Here is a 9,097-nt window from a genome sequence, read left to right on the forward strand (position 1 = left end):
TTAAGAGGGTTTCCAACTTCTCACAAGATTGCTTTCCACAGTCCTGCTGAAGAAGCCAATGCTTTTCTAGCTAGCCAAGGGGTTTGACTTTCTATGAGATCTCACCCAAAATTGTTTTCATTTGGCCTGTGTCATGAGCCTGGCGACTCTGTTGTGTGGCAGAGCAGCAAAAGCTGCTTGCATGGGAAAGAATTTGAATGCATTGAACTCTTTGCAAAAATGAAGTTTTCTTGGACAAGTCTGAAGGTTTGCTGGGCATGGCTCCTTCCCAGGGGGTTTTCTCTGATGTGAACCAGAACCATCCCAGCTCCAGCTATAATAACCTAGCATATTACCCTTCCTCTGCACTTTGATATTTATCACAGTCACCTTTCCAAACCCAGAAGCCACAACTTGTACCCCTGCTTACTGACCCATGAAGCAGTTTCACTAGGTGAGGTATGCCAGGGAAAAGCAGATCGTACCCCCTGGGGTACTTCTAATCTGGAAAAAGTCTCAAAGCTCTTCCACAAGGGTGAATTTGTAGGGTGCCGAGTGAGACCATTTCATGGATGGCCTAACTACGACAGAAGAATCCATGCCAATTCTGACCCGTGGTCAGCTACCATCCCAAAAAAAAAGTACTTTTGCTTCAGAATTGTCTGCTGCTTGGACCCAAATGTAGTTTCTCTGCCTTAAAAACATGCAGGCCCTAGAATGAGACTGGTCAGGTTTCTAATATGTCATTAGACTGTCTAATATGACAGTCACTATCCTGTCACTGCCTAAAAGCCTGTCTAAGCAGAAATGACATTTTGGGAGATGTAGAACCTATCTGGAATGTCTTATATTAACTCTGTGCTGGATCTTGTGTCATTAAAAATCTCCAAGGATATAGAGATTCTTGCTAAATTTTGGGGTTTGGTTAGAATTTTCCAGTAGGTACTTGAAAACACAGAAAAATATGTAAAAAAAGATCTGTGTAAATGGGATAGATATATTATGGAAACTACAATCTTCAACAGCAATTCACTCTGTTTCACTGAAGGGGCTGGGATATAACTCATGAAATGGACTCAAGACATTATGGCTGACTTTGAAACTTTAATTAGCCATAGCATGATCTCTTTAAGAAAAACCCTAGCTGCTTTTAGTTTGTTGGGTTTTTTTTTTTTGGGGGGGGGAGGGGGTAAGGGAGGAGGACTCCAGAAATTCTTCTGAAAGTACAGAATGACTAAATTAAGGCAGCTTCTAATCCATTGAAGGGAAAATATTAGGAGGAAAGATTGTTCCAGTTTCTGCAATAATGCAAGGGTCATTCTACTGAGCTATAAGATAGAGTTTCTCTAAAGCTCTTTAACTTCTATTTGGAACTAAACATTGATTGGGGAAGAATCAAAGAATTAATCAACATTTTTTTCCTGTACCAAAGGGAGTCCAAAAATTTGAGAAGTCTGTGTCGGTTTAACCTCACAATAACAATATTTCAGTATTTTCAGAGGGGGTTAGGGAGGTTGGAGGAGGATGGGAAAAGAAGTGGTTTTGGCTCTTAGGTTTTCATGTGATTCAGATGAAAAGAACCTAGACCATTTCTTTGTATAATGTAAAATCTATTTCTTCCTTTTACCACGTGGCATACATCCTGGGCTGCTTAGAAGGTGCACGAAGGGAGTACAGGTAGTGAAGAAAGGCCAGGAAAGGCATGTAAGGGGATGTCAAAATGAACAAACTGCATGTATTTTCCTCTCTGCAGTATGTGCATAGGTTAAGAGACCGAGAAAAGAAAAAAAACCTTCCAGCGTGTTTTGTTTCTCATATCTGGCTTCAAAGCCAGATGCAAATCTCGGCCAAAGAAAGTATATAAATTCTGGGGCCTGTTCAATGGGAGGTAGTGATCCTTTTCAAATTCATAACTCAAACTGAAAACCATCACTCATGGAATGCACTCCATTTGGTGAAAAACATTCTTTCCAGCTCTATTGAAAAAAAAAAAAAAGAGAGGAGAGAGCTAGGCCACGTTGTACTAACATATATAGATGAAGCCATAGCAGAAGTGGAACAGCAGCTTCATAGCTAAGGGGTAACATGCTAATTAAGGTTATCTTGATTTGGGTCATTGCTTGGCTAGCGTGTCCTCATGGATTTGCATAAGTAAATTTAAAATATTCTGTTATATTTATTTTGGAAAAACATGTTGAAGAGAATGAATTTCTCTAAAAGGAGTGCATTCTGGGAACTATTGTTTTCATCAGATAAGGTTTTTCTTGGCTAAGCTGATGTAACACAATAAGCACAGTCACAATGGCTAGCACTACCTAACCTCCTTAACACCATTGCCGCTGCATTATTTAATTATTATTGCTACTTTATAGGATTTTCATTAATGTTAGCAGTGAGAAAAATCACCACCAGGGTTGCCAGGGTCAACAGTCATTTATGGGAACTCGTTCAGCTTCTGTGAGTTAGTATTTGGCACACATTTAAGAGTGTTTTCCCCCTATGGTTATCCTCACATTTTGACATTTCTGTGGCAATTTTCTTCTAAAAAATCTCATTCTCTTTCGACATCACTTATGTCAGAAAGTAGTCTGAAGCTAAAAGCTTTAGAGATGTATATGAAATTCAGGTTAGTCAACTTTGTCATGAAGACTGACCAAAAGTCAGCTATAGAAAACAGTAGGAAGAATTCACAAGTTTTCCCAGCCAGCTCACACATGTTCTAGGAACATAAATCCCTTTGTGATTTTGGAATGTTCCACTTCATAGAACAAATGGATTAGAGACTGGATTAAAAAAAGAAACTTCGAAGTGTGAAGTCATGGCCTCTGGGCTGATGTCTATTTGCTGAAAAGTCCAGAGGGACCATAAGCTTGCCGTTCTTCACACCTGCCTGACTCTGAACTGTCTTGTGTGTGCTTGGTGACATGCTAATCCACTGCAAGCACTTGGACTCAGGGATCTCTTGATGATCTAGATGCACTGTGGCCACCCCTCAGCTGAAGCTCACTCCTTCTAGCTGCACACCCCAAGAGTTGGGCTGGACTCTCCCAAGGCCAGTGCAGACAATTATAGAAGTTTAACTTCAAGGAGGATAGAATTTGTCCTGGAGGAAAATCATTATCTGGCTTTAAGTTCAATGGAGCTAAAATAGTATATACATCTAAGACTCAGCCCCCCTGGTGTTTAGATTCCACAATGGTACATATATTCATAGCTGTGGTATGTACAGAGCTGGAGATAGACATATATGGAGCATTATAGCACTCTGGACTCATGTAATTTGCAATCTGAATGGGTAGCTAACCTAAATACAGCCATGGCAGTTCGGCAGATATCCATCTAATCTAATTCATCTTAAAATACTATTCTGCTTTGTAAAATGACTTCATTAAAGTGGCATCTTCAGATTCAACAAGCTTGTTCTCTGTGTGTATTTGGTGGCTTAGCTGCTTACTTTAATGACTGAAGTTCATTTTTGTCAATCGCACTCTTAATATCCCTGCACTGAGGGAGAAATGCATTTGTAAAAGTGGCATCCTGGGAAGATCTGTGGAGTTCAGTAATTTCCAGGTTAATTCACAAGTGACTGGGATTCCCCCCCCATGCCTCATTACCCCTGCAGATTCAATTTTATATGTGAAATCAAGCTGTTTCTTGTACATGGATCTTATGTAAGAGAAAAGTAAATTCAGATCAACAGAATGTTGAGATAAGTTACTCACAGAAGTAAATTGCTCACACTCTTGCGCTCTTTAATGGCATTTTTTATTTGAGAAATTATTCCGCAGCATGAATAAAGTGTTCACAATCTAGCCATTAGCTAGAATGCTAATAGAGCTGCATTCTGTTCTGCTTTGAGCATCATTAACAGCATTTTAGAACACTGCTCTGTAACTCATAGGTGTGTTCGCTAAAAGTGACAGTGGTAAATATCTTCTGAGGAAAACTGTACTACACAACCCATGAGCAATCACTGTTTCCTTGAAGAACAGTGTAAGCTGGTTCAATAATTGGAGAGGTTTCGCAAAGACAAGAATAAAATACAAAGGCATTAATAAGATAAAGATAATGATACACAAATACAATAATAAAAATCACAAAGACAATAACCTATCTTCTTTTTAAAGCACAGAATATTCTCCAGAACATCTGGTGAGTTACTGTTCTATTACCCCTGTACTCTTCCCTGACCTTATTATATACTTTGCATTCCCACTTCTATCTTACATTTTCAAAACAGCATTATCATCAAACAGATTTCAATCAAGAAATAATATTTTTTTCAAATGTAAAATGGCTGAAGTCTGCTCTTCAGATTTACTGCAGCAAATTGCCCAAGCCAGCCAAAATGCATTCTGGGGCAAAACGACACACACAGATACAAACAACAAAAAGCACAAATCTGACTCATATGGGAATATCTTATCACAGAGGGCACACTCTAATTAGACCAGATGAAGAAAGCAGACAGAAAACTGAGCCAATAATGATGCTAATGGTGCAACAACATGTATAATGCAAATGATAGGATGACAGAAACAGAGCAACAGGGAGATACATACATAGAAATACAAACAGCACTATTGTTCAGCCAGATCTGTTACATTTGCCATGGAGACTCAAATTTTACATGTTAAGAGCCACTGCTTATTCCTTTCCTACACATACTAAAAACATGCACTTACTTACAGATACAGATACAAACAACAAATCAAATGTCTTTGGAAATAAGTCAGGCATATTCGTTTGTCAGTGATAGCTGTCTTCCTTAGTGGGTTTTTGTTTCAATAATAAATCTCTGTGAAAATGTAGGCATCCTCAGAGTTAAAACATTTAAACTCCAAGTCCTCTGGAGGTCTTATTCACAGCTGACTGAAATAACTAGAGTTATTTCTATTTCAGTAATTTTTGGTCAGGCTGTTGGCATATTGAATAAATTAATATTAATTCTAACCAAAATTTTACTCTGCTCAGCCCTGCTTTCAGGCACTCTACCCCACTGAAGGCAATGGAACTTTTGGGGTAAGAACCTCCTAAACTGCATCTAAAAGCTAAGGAGTTTCTGTCGGTCATGGTGAAAGCACTCAGAAATGGCACGTCTGCAGAGTGGATGAGATGCTGGGCTGCACCAGTACTGCTGAAGGCATCAGTGTTACTAAACTCCTTTTTTCAGATGCTTTCATCCTGCTCTGCTTTCTTGGCTTACCTCCTCTGTGTGTTGCCACACACCATTTTGAAGATCGGTTTGTATAGCTTCCTTCCTCTTGTTCCCTATTATTGCCCGTGCTATTTTTTCACCAGCTTTGAGGCAGCTCTCTTTCCTCCTTGGCATTATTGAATAAACAGAGCACATTAAAGACCTATGTCTTTATCCAAACTTGGAACAAACTATGAGGTGAGAGGCAGAATAATCGGTATCTTCTGCAACTGCAGAAATGGTAGCAGTGGACAAAGCTGCCACGGTAGAAAGAGAGATTTTTGGGTCAGGTTCTTTTAACTGGTATTTCACTGTCCAGTTGATGAACTGCTAAAGATGAAGTACAGATGTCTTCTCTACCAATAGGTGTTTTTGTAGGTAAAATATGCACAGATTATCTCTTCAATTTACATTCATAGAATCTGCTTATTGTTTTAGGGCCTCCTTTGCATTAGCTATTATTGGTGCAAAGGGCCTAGAAAGAAAATGCAGCTTTCCCCTCATGGTTCTTCTAGAGTCAAGATGACTGACTAGGAACAAATCGTTCCACCTCTGTCCCCACAGAGGCTCTGAGTTTGTGAGGAATAACTTTGGAGCAGCTGATATAGTCATCCACAGTGGAAAAAGAAACATACTCATACACCCAAAAAAACAGGGCAGCTCTCCTAGTCTCAATGGGTGGTATCAGGAGGTGGCTCTAAAAGGAAGTCAAATGCTTTAGTTTATTGCAAGAAGTCCTTTTAACTTCATGCTAAACTGGGACGGAGGCATATACCTAACTGAAGCTGCAGGGCTCTATATTTAGAATGATCTCTGATGAAAGGAAATTAAATCCCAAACACACTGAAGTCAATGGCAAAATTCCCACTGACTTCAATGGGAACAGGAGGTAGCCCATGGTCATTACAGAGCTGCTAACAAGTTAAATTTATTTAAGTCCAGATATGACAAACTTCTGTTTGTGATGGCTTCTCATAGAAGAGATTCCGGTAATAATGAGCTGACTTTGGTATTTCCATTCTAGCAAAAGTATTAGACAGTTAGTCTACACAGCTCAAATTGTGCTTAAGTCATTAGGAAAAAACAGGATACCACACCCAGTTTACGAAGCACAGATTCTTAATGAAGCCACCCTTGAAGGAACTCAGACAGATTTTCACAGAGAATATTTGTTGCCAGAAAGCATGGATGAGAATGTAGAGATGTTTATGTTGCAAAATGTATAACAAGGGCTGAATACAATAGATAGTTGTTATTTTCACACAGTTCTGTTGCTGATGGTTTTGAAAGATGTATGTAAACAACAGAAAAAGATTCACAACTTTAATTAAGGGACTTTTGTTAAGATTAAGAGCTGCAAAAGTTCAACAGTCAGTATCCTTGAAAGGATGGAGGACAACATAATTCCCCTCTCTTTGCACAGGCAGTAGAGGACACAGTATGTGATGCAGTTTGCATAGAATTCCCATTTCAAGTTTGACACATAAGCAGCCTAGCGGTAAACTGTCCTAGGTGATGACATCAGTGAAAAGTTAAATAGATAGTAGAGCACTTGAAAAAGTGGGACTACTTATACTACTGCTTCCTGAAAAGATGCCACTAGGACTTCTGCACAGCCCATGGAAGTGGCTCCCTTCTGGATTTTTTTTTTTTTTTGGTGAGCTTTTAAAGTTCTCATGCATTTCTCCAGCCAAAGTATAGATTAAAGTAATTTCAGTACTGCAATTTGAGGGATGCCATAACATTAAATTACACCCACTTAAATAATTACATCTCTTTAGCTACAAATGATAAAATAAACGTATCATGTTTAGTGCGTGTACTTTGCATGCAGTCATATAGCAGTTTACATGTAGAGCCTTTCCCAAAGTAGGAGAGGGAAAAAAGCCCTTCTGGAAATCTTTACCATTATGTTAACGTATTTGATTGTGGGAAACAATAATTCAAATGAGGCAAAGGTTATGGTAGAAAAATAAATGAAATCAAATGGGAATAAGCTATAGCTAGAAGGATAAGTTTCAATCAGTGTACTCTGTTCTCATTCTTAACCTCGATTAATTGTTAAAAGGAACATGATTGTTAAATCATATCTTCTGTTGGCTTTATGAACTTCTCTTTACATTTTTACTCTCTCAGGACCAATAAGACCTTTTTCATGCAACTTTATTCTCTGTATGTTCATTCATGTTAGCTATGACATATACAGAAAATGTGTGAGGTAAGGGGGAAGTAGATGCAACAGCAGAGTGTAAGCAAGAGAATAATTCTGCAGACAAAACAAATTAACTCAACAACAGGTAGTGAGGACTTTTCCTCAAATATTTGGTTCAGGTAAAGAGAAGAATGTCTTCAGGCTATTAAGAGCTAACCAAAATGTCAGTAGGGATCCTACCCATTGCTGTTTTAATCCACAGCACAGGCCATATCTGTTCCTGGCCCTCCTTGGTGTCCAGCTTATGGAGGACACAAGCTGTCACTCTACCTCAAAAACCAGGGCTTTTCAGCCCAGCTAGTGGTTGCTCACACTTTCTGAGTTTGGCTGTGCTGTTGTGGCCCAGAGGGTTATTATGCACATCTTCACAAATAACTCTCCTATTCCTCCCTGTCTGCGCCACACCTGTCTGCTTCATAAAATATTTTTACTGCAACACCTTTGGAAAAGAAGAGAGAACACTGAGACAGTGCTAATCCTTCAGTCATCATGGACAGTTTTCTCCCCTTTCATATAGCAATGTTAGAAATACATGGCAGTCTAAATGCAGCTCTAAATTTGGATCTGGATTACAAGCAGGGCAGTATCTAGTGGTTTATATTAATATTCTTGTTTAGCCCATTTTAGAAGTAGATCTTGCTGGTGACATTTTGGAGGAAAACTTGACTCCATTTCCTCAAAACTGCCTTTGGCCTCTGGCACTATAACTTGGAGTGACAACCTGTTTTAGGACCCACAACCCCAGACAGTTGACCCAAATCTACATTATCCACAGGGCCCATTCTGTCAGATTTTCTCCAAACACACCTCCAGCATTAGGTCATGCACAAAACAGCTGGAGAGATTTGCTTCTGCCTTTTCTCTCATGTTTGGATCAGTCAGCCTTTGGGAAAAACATAGCTTCAGACCATGTCTGCAGGGGGTTGATCTATCCACTTCGGGGTGAGTGTTCAAAGCAGCCAGGAGAGACGTTGAAATTTGGGGGCACTCAAAGCAGCACCACCTTCTATGGCCTAGTTAAATACTCATTGCGAGAGTGAGAAAGGGTGTAGGTGTGACTGTGTAGCTCAGTGGTCAGACATTCCCCTGGGAGAGCAGAGGTGCAGTCCCACAGCGAGCAGGGCGCTGCTGTTAACAGCAGCTGTGAAGCTGACAGGACTGTCGAATGTGGTCAGCAGCTGACAGGGTTCTGGAGAAGAAATATCATCTCGGGAATAACCTCGTGGCAATGTTTCCAAAACCTTCTGAAACAACAAGAAAGGGCCAAATATTTTCCTTTGTCTCCATTCCCCAAGGTTTTTACCTTTTGGGATTTAAAAAGAAAAGATAAAGCAACATGTTCTAAAGAATGGAAGCAGCATTTGAAAAACTGACATTTCCCATCTCCCAGAAATCCTGAGTTCTGACCAGCTCTGCTCAATGTCCTTGGACTAAGGCTTTCTGCAGGAATGGGAGAGATTGGGGAAAGGAGGAATGGACACGTTACATTTCCAGGATTGTTACTTCAGTCAGTTTCACTTCAGCCATGATATCTATTGCAAAAGGATACTTCGGATTTGTGTGATTATATAGACACACATCAGAACTCACACTGGTTTGTTCCTGGTGGAAGCCAGGGATATAGATACTAGATACTGTCACAGATATTATAGGCATGGACAAAACTAAAAGCAGAAGATTAGAGAAATATACAAAAACACTAAGTAGGA

Source organism: Apteryx rowi, unplaced genomic scaffold (assembly GCF_003343035.1).
Source record: "Apteryx rowi isolate R43461 unplaced genomic scaffold, aptRow1 scaffold_349, whole genome shotgun sequence".
Lineage (NCBI taxonomy): Eukaryota > Metazoa > Chordata > Aves > Apterygiformes > Apterygidae > Apteryx > Apteryx rowi.